Source organism: Hylaeus anthracinus, unplaced genomic scaffold (genome assembly GCF_026225885.1).
Source record: "Hylaeus anthracinus isolate JK02 unplaced genomic scaffold, UHH_iyHylAnth1.0_haploid 11997, whole genome shotgun sequence".
NCBI classification, from domain to species: domain Eukaryota; kingdom Metazoa; phylum Arthropoda; class Insecta; order Hymenoptera; family Colletidae; genus Hylaeus; species Hylaeus anthracinus.
In genome coordinates this window covers 3,633,825-3,654,701 of record NW_026534344.1, presented here as the reverse complement: position 1 = coordinate 3,654,701, position 20,877 = coordinate 3,633,825, and the positions used below count along the sequence as shown (strand labels likewise).

The 20,877-nt window shown below is 47.8% G+C and overlaps 1 protein-coding gene across 3 annotated transcripts in view; it reads left to right on the top strand.

Annotated features, from left to right (window-relative positions):
• LOC128889391 (protein O-mannosyl-transferase TMTC2) overlaps positions 1 to 20,877 on the top strand; it is a 157,842-nt gene that overhangs the window by 55,665 nt on the left and 81,300 nt on the right. The window lies entirely within an intron of this gene.

Sequence of the window (20,877 nt, the reverse complement as noted above, 5' to 3'; positions counted from 1 at the left end):
GAGAGAGAGAGAGAGAGAGAGAGAGAGAGAGAGAGAGAGAGAGAGAGAGAGAGCCACGGGGAAAATTGTGGCATACTGGTTTGAATCGTCGTCGATAGATTCCGTCGCATGGCTCGCGGCATTTTCGCGTTTCCGCGATTTTTCTCCCCTTTAGCCGTAGCCCGGCTCGCTGAAAGCCGAGGGGAACGAAAACGTATCGCGCCAGTATTCAGAGAATACGGCTCGATCGAGGCCGAGGGAAAAACCTCGAGAAAATCGCTGCTTCGTGTGTACCGAGGCCCCGTAGGCGTCGTTCTGCCGCGCAATTGTTCTACACTCGAATGTTTGTTCGCCCTCGTGCGATCGAGCGGACGCAGACGTGGCGAGAACCTGCGTCACGGGATAACCACCGTCTTCTCGATAGATCTCTGCCAGAGAACGGTTCGTTCATTCTACCACGATATACTTTCTATTTACACCTGCCGCGGCTCTATTTCTTTTCCGTGCCCCACTTTAATAATCGTCGATCTAATGTCGTTTCTCAGCTGTCACCTTATCGCGAAATTTTTGCCTCGGTAAGAATGGAATTTTTAAGGGCCTCCGAGTCGATGGAAACGATGCATCTAGTTTCTACTAATTACATCGACCGACCTCGAATCGAATATTCTATTACGCCGCGTAAAATGCTTTCTCGCTGCAATGCCGAGTGGTTGTATGCAGACTAGTTCTGGCTGATTGTGACAAAAAGTTGAAGGGTCGAGCGGAACAGTGGGGAAGGGTTAATCGCGCTCGAGTTGATGGATTGGCGAATGGACGAGCGGAGAAGTTGGAGCATTTGTCGGGCCGGTAATAAAGGTCACCGGCTGAAATTATCCGGACGTCATACGAGATAACGTGCCGACGAAGGGCCTGGCGTGTACACAGACTTATCGTTAGCTTTCCAAGCTGCGTGACGCGATGTCGACGGGCGCGCCCTAATCGAACGACTGGAACAACGGCACGGGTGTTAATTGTCGTGCGTGCCGTGCGAAACGTAAAACGGACACCGGGGTACGTCGACGTCGGTTCTCGGACGTCGGCAATCGATCTCCAAGAAAATATGCAAAATGCTCGCTCGAGCTTCCAGTGGCGTGCTCTCTCGAGAACGATCTTTTGTTCGTCCGACTTTGTTTCGCCGTGCCACATCCGTATTGTTTTCCTTCGAGTTTTCGAGCTATTCTTTGCAAACGAAACCAGCGAAATATCTTAATTACTCGAGGTTCGTTGATATCGACGAAAAGTACGTAATTAATAAGGAATCCTCGTTTCCGAGCTTGAAAAAATGTGTTGTTGGTGGAATTGCGTGGAGGAAAACTGTAAGCGTGAGTAATATGAAATTTAAATACAAATTGTAGAGCACATTTAACGTACCTTCGTATTTTTATTAGTGTACGCAGTATGTATGCGTTACGGTTTGTTTGCAACTCATGTAATTAACACGAGTGTGGCGAGTGCTGGTAGTAAAGTAAATATTGGAAGTTGAAAATGATCGTTTTAGTTATTTCTACGGCACCCTTTATTTGCGTCGAACGAAGAGAAGAATTCATACATATAATTTTATGTTTTCGTTTCCATGCCGAGGCCAATCTTCCTCCCTCGGAACGAAACCCCGTTCGTTCTCCTCGTTAAATTTTATAAACACAATCTAAATTCCACGGTATCGACCGGAGAACGATATCGGCTAGGAAAGTGCTTATATCTGATCTTAAGAGATATCACAGGCTTGAAACGTTGAATTTACGTAAACGCAAGAGCCGTCGGCGTCGTTTTAAGAATTTATATTTTATAAAGTGCACCGTTTAATATCAAGAGAACGTCTGACTGGAAAGAGGAATGCACGTTCCGTGCTTTTCCTCGAGAAATAGAAGAACGCTGATGCAAAGGGATGCAGCGTTGTGATTGGTTGCCGAGGAAACGCATCGCATCGCGGATGGTTTCCACCGTTGAACAATTCTGCGAATATCGGAGAAAACAGACTACGCGATACAGTTTATGTCTAAAATCTGCGCGGCATAAGTGTCCCGGCGCGTTACAGTTGTCTCCCAAACGCCGTACGAGATCGCGGAATTACCGCTTCGCGAGTATAAAGCCGCGACAATTGCGATTCCTCGCTCGATCATCCGCTCGATAAATACTCTGGTAACGATTCGGGTCCCTTCTCCGGCGAGAGCCGTTTCCGGATACATCAGCATTTGTAGTCATCGGAGTCCCGTTAGAGCGATCGTTGAAACGCTGGAAGGTAAGCGGTAGTCTCCGATAACGATCCCACGAGGGGGAGATGGTGTTAGACGCTTGGCAAATCTGACCTCCCCGGAGAATTCAACATTTTTATTCTCGCCACCTCTTTCGGCGAACTTTCACACCCTCTCATCTCTGGGAATAATATAAGCTCCGTTGGAAACGCTCGATTCCCAGAAATGTAACACTTGCAAGCTCTTTCTAATCGATCTTCCCGAATTAAGCCATTCGGATCCAATTTATCTTAAAAATGCAGAGAAAGTATAGTGACGCGTGCTTGGTTATCTTATATAAACTACCGGACAAAATTAGCAGAACACTTTTTTAAATATTCATAATTATGAGAGTTTTCAACCGATTTCGGTGAAACTTTATGAGGAATAGTCTTCAAGTGTCTTCTGGGTGTGTGCAAAGGTTGCATTGGCGAGGGTTGACGTGAAGGGATCTCTGTATCCGTCATTTTGAATTCCTAAATTTTTAGTTCAGATTTCGAATCTGACGACCCCGATAATCCCTGTATACCAAGTTTCATCTAAATCGAATCAATTTTCTTATTTTGGTCCGCCATATTGGATCCGTCATTTTGAATTTCTAAAGTATCCTTCATCCTGTCTTGCCACTCGTTCCAGAGGCATACCGCTTTGTACTCGTCCGAACAGTCTCTGTCGCACCTCGAAGAAGAAAGCGTATCGTTTCTTGAAAAAAGAAGAGAAACGCAAAGGTGTCCGCTTCGCGACTTGAAAACGCTTGTACCTACAAAGAAATTCCCGCCAACGCGCTTTCTTACCTTGTAGTATTCGTCGAACAAAATTCCACGCAGTCGCGTTCCAGCGATAGATCGATATTTTTCAGTCGAACGTGAGTGCAAATCAATTTTGGAGAACCACGTTTCCGAATAAACCTTCGAACTACGAGTGATAAATATATTAACAAGATCGTGTTTGCGGCAAAAAGAATACCGTAACACGCGTTTAGAAATTTAACAATCGTTTTGTCTGCCGTGAGCTACTAAAAAGTGTTAAATCGCGGGACGTCTGTTCGCGTTTAGATTGAATGCTAAGCGTCGACCAGATCGATCACGGGAAGCGGAAAAATTGGTTCGTCGACGCGACGATGACGAGGCCGTCGACTGGTAGGGAGACCGATGAGAGCGAAACTGGAGGGAACGGTTGATCTCCGCCCTTATTTTGGCCTTCGGCATGTTACGTCGCCACTTTTTACAATGTGTTCTCTCTCTGTAGCTCTCTCTCTCTCTCTCTCTCTCTCTCTCTCTCTCTACCCGTTCCGTCGTGGCTTTTCCAAGGATTAATAACACGCGCGACGCGTTTCGCATAAAACTCCCTTTAATCTGGACTAGCGAGAACGCGTGTATATTTCAGCCGCTGGTGTATATACGCGCTGTTTCGTCACAACATTTTTTTTCGCGTGCACAGAGGTCGGGACCAGCCGCTGGAAATCGTCGACGAGCATCGCCCTTTCAAAGTTATCGCACGACCCCGACGACGGTGGCTGATTGTACAGCGTATCCCGCGAAAGATGTTCTTCCTAAGGGACGTGGTTGACGAGGTAAAATCGAATCAAAGAAGAACTAAATGTGTCGAAAACGTGCGCAAAACATTTTCCAAATTAAATATTTTCTAATTTTTTCTCCCTCTACCAAGAATTCGATGTTTCCTTCGGCAGTTAAACGACTCGTAATTGCCGCCGAAACGAAACACGATTTTCACAGTCGTCGTACCGATTAAGGGACGAAGAGCTCTCCGTTTGTTCCATTTTGCGTTTCACCGACGCCATTCGCCGCGATAAAAGCGCGTTTAACTTTGAAAGGAACGCTCCCCTGATCTCCCCCGAAAAATCCATCGACGATTGTTTGATCTCCGCCTATTCCGTCTGCGGTTGTCCCGGTCCATTTCATCGATTCCACCTTTGCCGAAGAGATCGTGTTCCCGTTCTTCGGCCTGGTTACCACTGTAAAACGAATACCGTGTCCTTGTCATCAGCCGGTCTTCCATCGAGCACGTCGGAACGGTGAGAATGCAGCATCCTTCCTGACCAGGAATACCGAGGGAAACGCTGGACAGTGACGTTTCATTAAGACGACAAAGGCTTGTCCCGTTCCCTCTGTATATACGTTCATCTCGGTATACAGCGCGGCCTGACAGGTACACGTCGGCAACACAAGCCAGCCGACATTAATCTCAAAGGGTTTCGACCAACTAATTAACGTTTAATTGCTAAAAGGATATTACGGGAAGTTTGCGCTACGGTCTGTAATTTTGTAACGCGGCTAATGGATTAATCGAACGTGACGACAGCCTCGCGACCCGGAAAAAGCACAGGCGAACGCGTTCGAACACCTTTTCGTTGCATCTTTTGTTCGCGAAAAATTCGCTTACCGTCTCGTTCTTCCCCGTAGACGTTGCCTATTGTCACGACCATGTTCGTTTTTCCGTGGTCTACGATGTCGCGGTTCTCGGACTTGAAAACTTCTAGAAGCTCGATTCGTCCAATTGTTCCTTCGACACAAAACCCGGCAACGTTAAAAACAAATAATCGTTCGAAAATGTATGTAAGGATTTCTTTGTACGAAAACTTACGAATCAATGGATGCGGTCTCGCGAATCGATTCGAAGACCGGTGAAGAATAATTCAAGTACTCGGTGAAGCAGCATCCAGTGCCAACCGACGACGAGCAACGATAACCCGTGGTCGCCAATACGGCGTTCGTCTACCATTATTCAGCGTCCGCACGACCCCCGGCTGCTTGCACTCAATTTCACGTGATCGAGCGTGGATTATCAAAGAGCAGCTTGGCCTTCGGATCAACGGTCCAACATGGATCGAAGATTACATCGCTTAGTTCGGTTCATTCGTTCGCTGATCGTACGAAGTCGTGCGCTAACGTTGACTCACGATTCGACCAAGACCGAGGGTGGAAACCGATGAACTTGTCGTTCGCAATCCATATCCAACTTCTGACGATGTATATTTTTGCGTGGCGGAGTGTGACACGGTAGATTTGGGAACGAGGCATGTCTGATGTGACGCGATTGGACACTGGAAGTTTACATCCGCTCGAGTGGAAACGACGCGTCCGAACGAATAAATAATTCCATTCTGGGAATTTCAGGTAGACGGAATATTCGGAATGTTCGATTAGTAATGTAGAATACGACTATCGAAGGATAATCTTTCCGTTTACCTCGTTCAGTTGGTATAGCGGCTTTAGCCGCTCGAACAAGAACCGTGGCGATCGATCGATCCTCGTGACGATGACAAAACGACGCGCGGCGTGATGCTCGAGACTTGACCCCGTTCCGTCCTATCAAACGCCCTCTGTCATATTCCGGAAATGAATCGTCAATGATCCTAATAATGGCACCCGTTTCGGTTCGGTGTTACGTCGCTTCTCTAACACGAGCGCCATGAAATCGGGGCATCCGCCTATCCAGGTCACCGTTATTTTGTCCCGATAATAACCGAAATCGCTCGACCCTCTCGCGTGGCTTCGCCAGGAACTTTGCGAAAATCGGCGCCGTGCGATAACGCGTCGATTTACCAGGAAATCGCGGCAAGCATCCCTTGCGGCTACTATCCTCGCCGTTCGACATCCAGATCGAACCGATTTTGAGCCCACCGCTTTGGAATCGAAATGGCCCGTGACTTGAGATTCCGTTGGTGTGACGCGACGGTGACGGAATTACAATTACCGATAACCGCGCTTACTTCATTCGGGGTAACGAATGTTGGCCATCCAAAGTCACCGAGTATTTATCTTCGCTCCTCCTTTTGCTGCACCACCCCCTGCCCCTTTCGTCGTTCCGTTCTTTCTCCGTCTTTTTTCCTCTCGAATCGATCCACCCCGTGGATCGACGTCCATCTTGCTTGTTTCCGCCGCGTCCCCTCGACTTCTTGCCTCCCAACGATGAAAACCGCGCGAGGGTTCTCCCGCTCACGGGAAATTAAAAAAATGGAAGGATCGTGCCTGGCGCTGACGGACGAATTTTTATCCCGAGCTGCAAAGAGAGCTCGTCCCGCGAAAAGGACAAAGCGTGTTAATGGAAGCTAGGGCTTTTCGAGAGATGGAAGATGGAGCGTTTTCAAAATCCACGAGAGAGAAAGAGAGAGCAACTCGCGACCGATAAACAATTTCCCTCAGCCATGAGCCGACTCCGTTTCCATCCCCGTGCCCTTTTTTCATTCGCCCAGACCCTCGTCAAAAACGTAGGACAGTCCGTGCAGCCTTTAACCTGTCGACGAAACGACACCGACGGTCGACGAGGGGGAAAAAATACACTCGACGTTCCATGACTCGGGAAAGTCTGCTTTTTGATCTACGATGACGTAATTTCGACTCACAGAATATATGTATGTGTCTCCGTTTTCTGAGTAAGGTTTAAGGTTCCGACAAAATCTTCTCGATTACTTTAGCGATTTCGAAGTTGAAAAAGCGCGTATATTTTATCGCGTTTTCGTAGCCGCGAGCGAACGTTCCCGCGGTTTTTGTCGGTAGCCGTGCAATAGATCGTTGAATAAATAAGTTCTCCGTTTGCTGGACTTATTCATCTCTTAAAACGCTTTAATTTCTCGCGCAGAAAAAGCGAATAAAGTATCTCGCATCCTGGAAAAAGGGCTTTCCAGCGTAAAATGAGAAAGTCTCCCGCGACGCAAAACGATAAAAGTTAACCTGGTGCCGTGTTATTTCAACCACGGCTCTACGGTGAACGGTTAATCCACACCTCCGTAATTTTATTACCGGTACTATTGTGTTAGGTTGGCTCGCGTGGAATGTCCTTTTTCAATGGAACTTGGAACTTCCATGATACGTAGCTACCTTTATTATTGTACTTCGAGTTCGCATCGTTCGTTCCGAGCCGCGATATTAACCGCGTGGATTGGAACGAACGAGACGATACCTTGTGTCTCGTTGCAAAATTGAAGTAACGTTATGTATGATCGGTTAAAAAATATTTCCCAGCAGACGACGCAACCGGGAGCACGGAACGGATCGTAAGTCTCGTTTAACCCTCCACTGGCTCGAGAATACAGGCGACACCGACGGTGGATCGAGTTCTCGTGCCCGTCGAATCCATCCTGGGGCCAATATCGTAAAGAGGCAACGCGTCGCCTCTGCTGGATTTTTCGCGGAGCTACGGGTTTAGGCCTCGTTCACAGCCCGTCGAAGTTCGAGGCTTCTCCCGCATGAATCTTATCTACGTGCCGCAGGCGTCGGGCACCCTCCACCCCTGCCGCGACGGCCGCTCCTTATTTCCCCAGGAGCTACGATCGACCTCGTTTCAACTTGCCATCGCGCATCTATCGGCTTCCACGTTTCATTTCATCAAGTCGATTCTTGCCTTCGTCGTCTCCGGTTTCACGGTACCCTCATCCTCGACCGGAAGAGTCGGATCTACGGGGACGCAACGAGACGCGCGTCCCACGTATTCTCCATTCGTTCGTTCCCCGAGAATCTTCATTTCCTTCGCATCACTCGGCCCCTCTATTCTCCTACCAATCGACACCGAGCGGATCCCGATCCTTTACCTCTCGAGTTCACTGACTCCTCGGTTTTTCGTTTCACGGGACTCGCTGGAATTCATTCCACGCCAAATCGATCGCTTTTCTGCTCGATCGTGGGGATTTTCTTCGAATTGAATTACGTCGCAGTCCGTGTGAAAGTCGAAGCGCACCCTGAGAATTATCAACTCGGATGCCGATAAATGCTCGAGAGCTGTACGATGCGAAGTGACTTTTATTTATTGACGAGCAGCTGTTTAGTCGATGATAATTATTGAAACATCAGAGTCCGAGCTCGTCGGTACAAAACCCGAGCGAATCCTTGATCCGTCTTTCTACGAAATCCACGTCTTTGCTTTACCTCCGGGCCCCGGGTTTCCTTATTCTTCGACCGATCATCGTCGATCCCGAAAGCCTTCTTACGCAAGATTTCCACTCTTTTGCTTTCCACCTTAAACTCCTTCTTTCCTTCCTCTGGTAGCCATTCCCTTTTCCCCGTCCACCGCCATCTCCCACGGACTCCCTTCATTCAACTCCTCCCGCGGTCTCTGATCCTCCGTTTGCTCCGCTCGGGTTTTCCACTCCACAATGGAAGGTGGAATAGAGCCACTTGGCATCGACCCTCGATCAACAATGCCTTACCTCGAGCCTCCGGATACACAGGGTGTCCTGTTTAAATCGCGCCGTTCATGGATCTTCGGTACCTTCGAATGCTCGAAACAAAGGTTAAATGACGTCGAGGAGATCACACCGAGTCGATTAGGGCTGTTGGTTCTTCACATTCGAAGGAGAAACTCTCGTTTATACTTCCATCTGCGAAACCATTTAGTTCTTGTTCGATGCATTCGATGGTATAATCTATAGCTTCGGAAATAAATACGTCACCTTGTATATGTTATTATCGCCGGAACGATGGGCTTTATATAACGCTCTCGGTATAGAAAAGGCGTTATCGTCGATTCCTACCAGCAACCGCGATTACGCTTCCCACATCGGCCTAGAAAGGACCGGAACGTCGATTGAACGGGGCTTAAAAATGGGAACGAATCGCAGGAACGTTCGAGTCGGAATCCCGACGAGGCGGAGGTCTCAGGACGAGGCCACGGGAAGCTTTGAGCAATCATATGCGAGGCTGTCGCAGGATCTCGTTCGCAATTTAAAGCCTGGCCACAAGAGAAATAGGATCCGTCCGATTTGTTCGCGGTCGATTGCAACAGCCACCCTTTCATTCGAATGGATCGCGATGAGATTGCTCGACGCTGCCCGGCCAGCATCTCGTCTCCGACGCGGCCCTCGACCGCAGGACGTTGGTCCGGCCTTTCATTTGTCGGACTACCACCGTTTCGGTATTCCTCGCTAAGAAAATGTAGAGAACATGTATCCGTCCGCTTCGCGCCAACAGACGAGGGTTTTCATCGCGAGAAACGATCGCGCAATTCGATTTCGACGTAGACGTTGTGCGGCAACGATGACGTCGCGATCTCGATTCGGACGGATAACTCGAGCGTGGAATTGCGATCTTGCCGGAGCATCCTCCAAACAGCTCGAATAATATTGTTCGATGTTACACGGTCGATTTGTACCGAGGTTGCGTTGGGAACGGTCCCTTTGTCGGACGAATCCGTTGGGAATTCTCCATTCTTTTTGCGGAAGACTTTTGTGTCGGACGATCGAGACAATATTTGTCGAATTCCTCGGATTTGCGAAAATTCAAATGCAGCGGTGGCACGAAGGAAGAAGAATCGGTCGTTCGAATTACTGGACCTCGGACGGTCTCGATAATGCTCGAAGATGTCTGCTCGCTATTTTAGAATCGATTGAAGTATTTCAAAAAACGTTGCAACAAACGTTGTCATCTCTTGCTTCTTATCGGAGTTCCGCTCGAAGCACATCGCGAGGTAAAACGTGAAACGCGAGTATCGAGAACACGATAAATTCTGGGAAATGCTGCCATTAACGTGATCGAGTAAAATCAGAAATACGCGACATCGATCGAACGTCGAGCTATTCGTTTCAGGTTTCTCGCTCAAAGACGAAACCGTGGCCGACTTCCGGCGCCGGGCGCGGGCTCAGAGTCAGAGAAATGCACGATTAGGGGTCTGCGGGGAGATGTTTCGAAGATCGATGGGTAACGGTGGCAGGTATGTTCCTTCTAGCGTTTGACGCGGATCACGCTTGGCAGAGGTCTGAGCTCAGCTTAGCCCGCGAAACGTCCCCGCGAATAGATTCCGGACGCAGCGATTCTCGACTGTTCGCTGGGATCTACGGCGTATTCACGTCGGCGTGGATCCAACGAGCATTTTTCAACGTCACGCCCGAGAGCACCCAGTCCATCCTTCGTCGAATATAGGCATCGATGTTGCAACAGACTCGCGGAATCGACTGCAGCTGCGGCTGCACTCCGTAAACGGGGTCACCACTGACAAGGAATATCCCCCAACCGCGACACAATTTTCATACAATTTTTCCGTGCACACCGAACATTGAAAAACACCGCACGTGTATCGATCGATATTCGCGCTCGTAAGTTTCCCGTATTAACCAAATTTTAGTAACCATATTTGTCTACGATTAAATAAAACCAAAGTGTATTTTTATATATTTATATATATATATATATATATATATATATATATATATATATATATAAAATACATGCGCGTATCAATCGATACGGACAGGTGCTAGGTTAATATTTTTCGATGCTCTATCCGCGCGCAGAGTTTCGACAAATTTGCAGTGTTACGGTTGAGCGATGTTTATTGCGAACGCAAAGAGAGTGGATGATTCGACAGTGCCACGCCTTGCGAAACGGTTTCGAGGGGAAGAGAGGAAGCGACGTGAATCGGCATAAAGAGTCCCTCGGGGGGTTTCGGATGCACCGTCAGGTCGAACCTTTTCGCACCTTTCGCCTCGCAGCAGCGTTGCGCGTCCGTTCCTTTTGAAACGCGAGAGAAAAAGAGAGAGCTGACTGAAAGACGCGAGAAAGGGCTGGATATTTTTCAACTACGACCGAGTCGAACACGTCGAGTGTTCCGGCTGAACCAATAAACCATACGCTGGTAAATCGGCCCGGAATATCGGTTTCAACGTTTAGCCTACGCCTTTGCCGTTCCGTTTCCCATTCGAAACACTCTCCTAGCCTTTGCGTCTGGTACAGCTCCCGCAGACCTCGCGAAACCAGATATTTGGCGAACAATAGGGATACGTAAATAATAACGTCGCCGTGTCCTGAGATTTTGTCTCTTTGTTCCACGATGGTTTTGTTACACTCTGTTGAAGGAATTATGGTAAAAATAATAAACAAAAGCTGATAACACGCTGAAAGTCTGCAAACGAGAGATTACATTTGTTGTTTATACTATTCACACTATTTAAAAAAAAAAAATCCTACCCGCAAATGAGAGAAAAGACATTTAATGTTGTCAATTATAGGGCCAGTTCCTTTTTCTATTTTCCATTGCGTGGTCTTTTTTATCGATATCTCGGAAGCACTGCAATATTCATCTTGAAGGAATATATTTCCTTTACATATATAGTAATTGCCGATATTATCCGCCCGATAAATATTAATAAATCCACGAGAACCAACGAACTATAAATACAATACGTATCGCGTGCGGTCGTATCCTGGATCACGGACCGCCTTCCGATTCTTAATCGAGCATCTGCCGGTGATGCTAAATCTGTCGAAGTGCACGAGTGAGCTATAAATTAGCGTTCATCCGGTGGCTTTTATTGCGTTTTTCTTGATCCTCGATGGAAGGAAAATAACTCTGTCCGCGGAATATCTGGTACACGACCGCGTTTTTCAGCCGCGGCTGGAATTATCGGAAGTTCGTAATTATGTATCGTTTAATTTAGCGGCGCGGACCACACGAACCGTGTTTAGCGAGCGGCGTTACGGTTATTTTATGCACGGTGGCCGTATATCGGTCGGCTTCGTTATAAACCGCGGCGATATATCCTGTAACGGCAACCGTAGCTTTTATTAAAAATGCCGCGTTTGAAACCCGCTGAATCGGCAACACTTTGCCACCGTTATTACGAATTAATGTCAACGTTCGCTTTGTGCCCAGTAATCGTCTACCGTTTTCATTCCCTCGTCCCGTTCCGTTCCCTCATCCTCTTCCATTACGTCTGCGCGTCCCGTACACACGGGATCCAAACAACATTACGCGCTTTACTCATTACACACCGCGTTTACCTGCAATTACTCGCGCCGGGGCGTAGAAGGTCGATTAACCGCCGCAGCAAAGCCCTCGACCCGAGAATCCTTCAGTTCAGAGGACACCCGACGAGCTGCCACGTTCGAACTACCCTCCGGAGTGTTTAGCCCTCCTTGATCACGGCCGCGCCGCGCCGGCTGGAAAAATCGAGTCAAAACCGATTGCGGACAGTCGAAACCTCGTAGCCTGAGAATACTCTGCTACGGATGTACCGCGTGGGATATATTGCCCGTTGCATTGGACCAAATAAAAAGACAATATCTCGACGGTGTATACATACACCATTACGGGCATTATTACCATGTTCATTTGGTTTCTATTAAACGAACTCGACGCAAATTGAAGCTAAAACGTGGACAAAGGTTAATCGTCAGGTGGCGATATCGTTGCAACGCGAATTGGAACAGACAAGGAGAACGTGCAATAACATCTGTAACAGTTGAATCGGTGCAATTATTTGTCCACCCTTTGGCTTCGAATTGTTTACTTTATTAATTACAAACGATAATATTGGATGAGTGCAAAAGTTCGTGCCCGATTTTGGAATAAACTACAACCCAATATACGCAACGGTATACCCCTGTTGACCAATGTTATCCAGTTATTATCAATATAGTCCTATTATGTAACAACGAAACAGGTAGAACCAGCGAAGAGGAAAAGCGACGAAGAAAGACGGAGAAGGAGACGTGCTGGGAAGATACGAAACGGCGCGCGTCGTCATCGTCGTCGCGGAGAGGAGCCGGACGGGGTAGTTATTCAAACTATTCGAGTAGCAAGGAATTTCCTACAGTAGACTACCCCGTCCAAGAGGAAAGCCTCCCGAACGCGGGGGAGGAGGGAAGGACGAACCAGCGTATGCGTCTATAGCGTTCGTTCGTGCCATAGTTTCCCGTTGTAACCGCGATCTGAACGTTCGCCTATCCCTCGACGTTCCTCGCGCCGCGCACCGTCCTCTTCGAGGAGCATTGTGGCCCGTGCAATTTGTCTTCTCGTCGATGAATGGAATTACGTCGGCATCGAATCGCCAGTGCTGCGATTAAACGCTGGAATTGGGGGTTGCTGGCCGTGCGCGTGTGTACGTGTGCGCGCGATAGAAAGGTGGGATTGACGACGACCGCCCACCGCAATTTTATTCACCGCGAAGACAATGCGCGCATGAAGGGAGCTCGGATCGGGACGAATAAAGGGTACGTTATTGGCTGTTCGAGCGAGGATCGGTCCCTAATGAAAAATTAAGGGGGCGCCCGCCGTTTACACAGGCTTTGATCGTCCATTGGTTTTTACGACCCTTTGGAATTACCCGGCGTTTTCGCGCTCGATTCTGTTACGGGCACGACTCGATCGCCATCAGCGTTTACGAAATTCGTCGACGGTCCGCTTCGGAACGAAACGATACGACGATCCTTCTTTCGTTTCTCTTTTTTTCAAGCGAACGAGTAGGCGATCGTATTCGGTTAATTTCGTTTCGGTTCCAGACAGGAGCACGCGAACGTCTTATTTCACACGGTTTTGGAGCGACCGCACCGCTGATTCTAGTGGTTCCACGAACAGCGAAGAAGAATCGTTCCGGTGCCGATGGCGACCGACTTTGTCCCCGAAGGCTCATTGTCCCGAATTTGATTAGTCGAGCGGAGAAGGTAATCCGAATTCGCGCGGCCAACCGAGGCTCGTAATAAAATTCATAGCGTCGCCTGGAAATCAGACTCCGCGTTCCTCGAACGCCACTCGAAACGCGTTCCCCCCTGTCCCACCTTCCGCAGCACCCCGCTGGAAACTTTTCTTCGCCCTCGCGGGTCCCATTTACGCACACTCGATCGCCCAGCGCTCAGATGGGACTCGTTATTCCGATCACGGGAGAGGATTTCGCTCCCCTGCTTGCACGAGAGAATCTTTTACGACTGCCGACCGTGTCGCCAATATCGACGACGACTACGTACTTTGCCTGTATAATGCGACTACCGGGCGAACCGTGCCGACCAGGATTTACCTGTCGTTGCGAACCGACGGTATCCATTTCTTACGGCGTTTATCGTCCATGGAATACTCGGCCGTCGCGAGAAAACGATTTCACGACGCTCGTAACGTCGCGTCGCGCCCCGTCCCATTTCGCGGCGAGAATTCCTGAGACCGAAATTGATTCCGGTTAACGATAATTACCCGTCGTTGTCGCGTGTGTTTAGCCGGCGTAGTCGAAACGAGATACCGACAAAGCTCGGCGACCTAATTCTTACGTCGCTGATTTGTCAGAGATCGAACGACAGCCTATCGAGTTTTTAAGGTTGGCGAAGGTTAACGAGATTTCCCGCGAGAGGAAAGCAACGAAACGAATTTATTTTCGCAAAAGTACAGACGGAAGATTCCGAGTGCGGAGACGGACCGATTCGTTTCAAAGTCTGTTGTACAACTTTAACTTTGCTGGGAGCCGCGAGTGCAATAACTGGGAGAGACACGACTGTACGAAAAGGGTGGCGGAAGAAACAAGGGAAATAGTTGGCCTGTTGGTGGCTGTTCGGTTTCAGACGAATGTTATTACGCATAGCTCGTCGAATCTACATTTTACGATACGAACCTGCCAAGCTTGCTATTTTTGAAACTCCTATTTTAAGAGACGATATTAGGAACAGAAGAAACTCGCTGTTCCATTCGCGCGGGGGTAGAGAGGTAGTAGTAGAGTTGCTCGATACTAGAAACTCTCTACAAAATCCCAGTTTGTTCTCCGTTGATCTCGAACGCTCAATTGTTGCTGCCGAGCTGCCTTTCCAGTATTCCGTGCGAGATTCACGGAAGCTCGGCTAGGATAAATGAGAAATATCCTGATTTTCGGAATTAATTCCGCCCATTGAAGTATCTTTGACGCGACTATCGTCCGGCGATTAATACCAGCCGAGACGACAATTCTGGCCGAGATGAATTTTCGCTCGGGGCACCGTCGAGGATCCAATATTTACGTCGATTCTTCAAACAAGCGCCGAGCGAAAGGCTAGCTTAAACCTCGATTGAAATTTTAATCAAATACCGCCCATCTCGTTGAATATTTTCAATAAAACTTAAAGGCTGATGCTCGGCTTGTCCGCTCCTTCCATCCCGCGTTCCGTCATTCAGCTCGGTTAATTGGATTACCGCGTTAATTTTCAGTAGCTTGTTTCACTCCCGTTGCGATCTCCCGCGCGGATTAGATTCGGTCGTTTTAGAGTCGTACGGAATCCCGCGCGATCCCTCAAATTATAATTCGAAACGGTGCTTGAGATGCATCTAGTACTCCGGACTCGGAATCGGAATTTCCGTTGCTTAAACTGTCGCTAATAATTTTAATTTATTTGCATTGTTACGAGCACAATGAGTGGTTGGCGATTCGAAAATGACGCCACAATCGGTATCCACCTCTAACGGTCGTTAATGGACGGTCGTTCGTGACGAACGCGTCGGGAGAAAAGATTGGAAGTGGAAACGAGCGGACAGATGGTGACACACGGGGAAGGGGGACCTGAGAAGAACCGGGGATACCTTTATTACCGAACGAGCCGGCGGGAAAATAGAAGGGACTCGTCGTCGTCTTTGACGATGGCAGACTGCCAGAGGTCCATGGATAAAAGGGAAAATACCTCGGATACGTGAAAACCTATGGGACGCGATTTTCCACGGGACCCGTGAAACGGCACTGGCTGCAGGCCATGCTCCACGCGAAATAAAATATTACGAACGACGGGGAGACACAGAGGATTCCCTTTACGCGCCGGAATGGTCGCGAATAGGCGACGGTTCTATCGAGTTAAAAAAGGACACACGGTTCGGTATCGAAACGCTCGATATTCGTGAATTTTATATATCCTGAGGAGCTGTGACTCGCAGCCGCTATCAATGCTATCCCTGTATTCCGTTCAACTTGTCGTCGAAATCGTGATGGTCGTCAACGGTGACCACTGTTCGCGAACAATGGTATTGTTTCAAATTCGAGGACCGTGGCCGAACGCTGAAATCGTCGGAAATTACCGACAACTGCCGATACCATCGTTGCTCGCGTTGAAACATATTAAATGCTTTTTAAACCTCTCGACCATTCCATCGAACCCTCGCAGCGTATCTTTTTCGAATTCAAAACGTTAACCCTTAAATGCCTTAAGTTTCAAATTGGATACTTTTTTCTTATTATTTTCCCCTTTATCTGATTACTGCAATAAATACGTTGATATTTTTTGAAATTTAATTTGAAAAATCAGGCTTCCAAGAGTTAAGTTTTTCTCGACGCGTGATTTTTATGTTAGGCATACTTCGCTTCCACTCGTTCATATATATGATTAAATGATAAATATTACTAAGATTTATAAAAATGCCGACAAATTCCAGTCATTCGGAATCGAATCGGATTTCCCGAACGGAAGGAGCTTCGTCGTCGAGGCCGATTCCCGTGAAATCAGTTATCAATTTCGAAGTATTTCCTGGGTCGAGTTAAGAGCAGAAGACGAGGATAAGAGAGAGAGGAGATAGGGGTAGAAGGTGGAATGTCTGGTATGCAGAACGTCGAAGGGATGATTTCGCAGCGAGCATCGACGGTGGCTTATTCGTAAATGGAACGAGGTCTGGATCGAAGGCGGGATTGAGAACGGTGATCGATGAATGGTAGCTGGCTCGGCTTTTCGGGATCGACCGTTAGGAGATTGACCCCTGTCAGGGGTTTCTATTACGACGTTCTTGGATTCCACCGTATAAAAGGTATCTATATACGCGCGCGTCTGGCCACCGACGTTCTTTCTCTACCGGCCGTCGTAGCACGCCCCTCAAAGAAGACGAACGAACCGGCCGGACGCGGCTCGATTTACGCTCGTCGATTTTCACGAGCCCTGCGGGAACCGGGCTTGCGCTCGTTCTTAGCGCCCACTGCTTTTCCCTCGTCACGAGCGAGAAAAAAACTGACACCGTGGACGCGTGAAAGAGACTCGGGGATCGGACTACACGGGCCACCGAGTAGTCGGCCGGATCCTTGAAGTTTAATGCGGTTTCTTGCGCGACTCGCCGCTCTAGCCCGTTGATCGAGTCTTTGATTACTTCGGCCCGGAGGGCAGCGTGTGCTTCGGCATTGATTTTCGATGAAACCCCATGGGTCGTCGAGCATTCTGCGAGCTGGCCAACGAGACGCACGAGCTCGAGGTAGACAGATCACCGGGAGCATTGCGAAAGGGGATTTTTGCTAAGAAGGCGATCGTTTAAGTAATTACTACGAAAATAAAATCAAACGTTGTCCACTCTAGTGGAAAAGTTGTTCGTTCCTTAAAAAAAAAAGGAGTCGAGCAGAACTAGAGATAACGAATAACGATCGTACGCGTATAAATAATTTTTGAAAACAATTTTCTCGGTGCGATGGCCTCGCACGATTGAATTTTATTTCGTACCGTAGTATTGTTCAAATATACCACGCGTTTCGAGGAACTCCGGTATATTCATTTAACAAACGTTAGAAATCACTAATTCGATTGGAAACCGCGCACTTTTTTCTTCTCTCCGTGATCGATGCCCACGAGCACGTGCCACGTATCTCTGTTTACACAGTTTACGGTTTACATTTATCTCTGGCAAACAAATCAAACGAGTAAATAGACTTTAAACGAGAAAATAGATTTGAAAACCAAGTGGTCACCGGTCAACGTTAATCGCGTCTAGAGAATCTCTTTGGAATCGAACGTGGTAAATATTTAATCGTTTGCACGATTCGCGCGCGAACGAAGAAGAATCGTGGACCGGACGTAGGGTGTTTCTTCTGTTATTTGCGACACGCGAGTCAACAGAGTCGCGTTCGTCGTCCCAGTCGTCGAATCGAAATTAGAACTGGAGCTACGGAATGAAATATTTCAACAATCGGTTCATAAATTCCGGACTCGAAATCAGAACTTTATTTCCATGGCGAGTAAGACAGGCACGAAGGATGATTTACTTGTACGCTACCGACACAGTTTTACAGATCCTATCTGAATATTCGCGACGCATACTAGAGAGGAGGGGTATATTTCCCTTTATCGACTTCGCGGTCTCGTCTCGACGAGATTGGATAACTTCCGTTATTTCGAGGTACACGAAAGTCTTGTGGATCTTATCGAGGTCGATGATGCATATCGAGCAGTCGGGAGAATCGTGCACGCCTGTTATTAAACAACGGTTCCGAGTTCACGGACCGAACATGACTCTACCTTGTTTTTAAGTGTTCGGGTATCGTTACGTTTATGTCTTGGACAGGACCTATCCATCGAATCGTCTCGAAAAGGAATAAATTGTCTATTAATTGTGATACTATGGTCGGATGTAATCATTTTATAACAACGATAGAATTAAGTTAAGTCGGGGGCCAAAAGCGGTGTCCTCTAATGGCGCGCGACGGCCACAAGTGGTCGTAAAGCGAATCTTCGATTGGTTATCGTCGCACGTATATAGATGACGCTAATTCCACCGTATACCTTATTGTTTCCGTATTCGCTCGCGCCGCGATGGTCGTTTTACGACGCCAACCACCGTCGAAGTTTCGGCTCTCTGATTACCGTGTCTGACCCATTTCGTGGTTATACTACTGCACGAGCGCGCGTAAGATGTTGCCGGCGCTCGTAAAATATTCAATAAGCGAAATTACCCAGTGTAACGATTTTACGGTTTCCCTGAAACCTCGTCGAACCGCGATTCCTCGATTACACGAGAGCTGCAGATTTTACCATTTCGCCAATTATCGCGAATAAGCGTTCTCGCTCCACGAACCATCCGATGATTTAATTGCCGGTAATGTTTTCCTGAATCATACTTTTTCAACATTTCAATTACAATTTTTAGCTTTATCGCACACACGCTGTTATTTAGAAATTCACATATCGAACCGGGTTTACGTTTTCTTCTAGTCGGATAAGTTCCGTTCGAAATTGGCAAAAGGGGACCACGTATCGAATACACGGTGTATCGCAAAGGGAAAATTGAACGGCGAAGCTTGGACAAAAATATAAATATTCCCGCGAACGTGCATTTACAACGGATCAACAACAAAATGTAATTCAAAAGTTTCCTCTTCGCGCGATGCTCCTAGCGAACCAATTTTCCCAATTTCCCTTTTACACGGTTCGCGCTGGCTTGCTCGTCGTTCCAAATGTTTGCTGTTTCTTCTCTGAAAACATTCGAACATATTACATTTAATACCGCATCGCGTAATGGTCAGTTCCACCTGATCCTTTTCATTAGCGTACAGATTCCCTGTAACGCATTCTGTAAACTCGAATACGTTTGTATATCGGGGCTTGCCATGAAATTTGGCAGGTGTTACGAAATTCAGTATATTCGAAGCTAATGTTAATGAAATGTACGAATTCCCGTTTTAGTTTTCGCTGAAACAACTGTAACAATAATACGTATAGATTACCGAACGATATCCTACCACGAATTAATATACGAAATAATATGTATTTAGTTTCGAAGCAATTACGAAAAAAGAAAAAAATTTTAAATAGCCTCCTAGGCATGTAGAAGTACCCTGTTAACTTACGACGGCCACACTTTCCACCCGTCACACTTAGCAGACGTGACTTAAGCCTCACTTTCGAAATTGCACGGGGGAGAGGATCGCACGAAAGGCTATCAATGGCGCGCGGTGTGCCGCTCGAACGAGCGCCAGCCGCGGCGGAGGACAGTTTCGAAAGACGCTCCGTAGGATGGAATGAGTTTTCCGGGCGATTTAGTCAGGTATTTATTTGGTCCTTCCTCGCCGACATCTTCGCGGTTCTCGGTCCGGGGACCATCTTCTGGGAAATGCCCGACATAATGTAGCGTCGTCGAGGCTCGCGCGGTGTCCCTCTCTCCTACGTCGTGGCAGTTTTATTGTTCTTCTCTCGGTCTTCGGACACCCGTTTCGCGCAACCCCTCTAACTGGGTTTCTCCAGCGGCGTCCCTTCGTCGTTCGTTCCCAAGGAATGGGATTTCGTTCCGGTAGGACGAGACCAGCGTGTGGAGAGCAACGACGGAGACGGCAGAGAAGCTGGTGACGCGAGGGGACGCCGTGCAAATTGCCAGGCGTCGCGTCATCCCCGAGGGATCGCGTAGGAAGCTTCTCGCCGAAAGAACGCCGCGGTATCCAGTCGACGCGCGAATTTCTATTCGCTCGGCCATCTACGTCCCGCCGTGTTTTCAGCCGTGATCGAATACGTAATATTATAGTTGCGTACAGATTATTGGTCCGAGACCGAAAAAAAAAAGGAAATTTGTGTACACATTATTTCACCGGCGATATTCCATTTTTGAATTTCAGCCACGTTTTCGGAATTTCGCAACGATGTCTCGCGGACCAGCGAAAATTTCGCCAGCGTCGAACCGCCACCTGAACGTTATCGAATTTCATCCGGGGCGGCGCGCGCGTGAAATATCGTTTCACGGGGAATGAACGAAGCGTTGCGTCGACCGATGCCGAAGAATTTAACGCGCACGCTGCCCTCCCCCTCGTTCGCCCCCCTTCCTTTCCTCCCGATAAATAATTCCCGTCGAATCGAGATTAAATATGCCGTATCGTGAAATTAAATTGTCATCTGTCGCGAAATTACACGTGAATATTTATAACGTCGCCCCGTTGCTTTGATTTTTCAAATCTACGATGTACGCGCACGGAAACAGCTTCGCGCAAGGTAGCGGGGTTATCGAATGATCTGCCTTCCGTTGATTCCACATCATCGATAATAAATTTGCTAAAAAACCAATGTTTCTCAAAGCATCGCAAGTTACTACATATCTTAAATTGCACGTCAAAGTCCATATTCGCGCAAGATCCGTTCAACGCGCGTAAGATCTATCATTTGATACTCTGTTATATTATATCTTTTTAGCCAAAACTGTACCTAAGTTCGGTATCAGTCGAGTACCT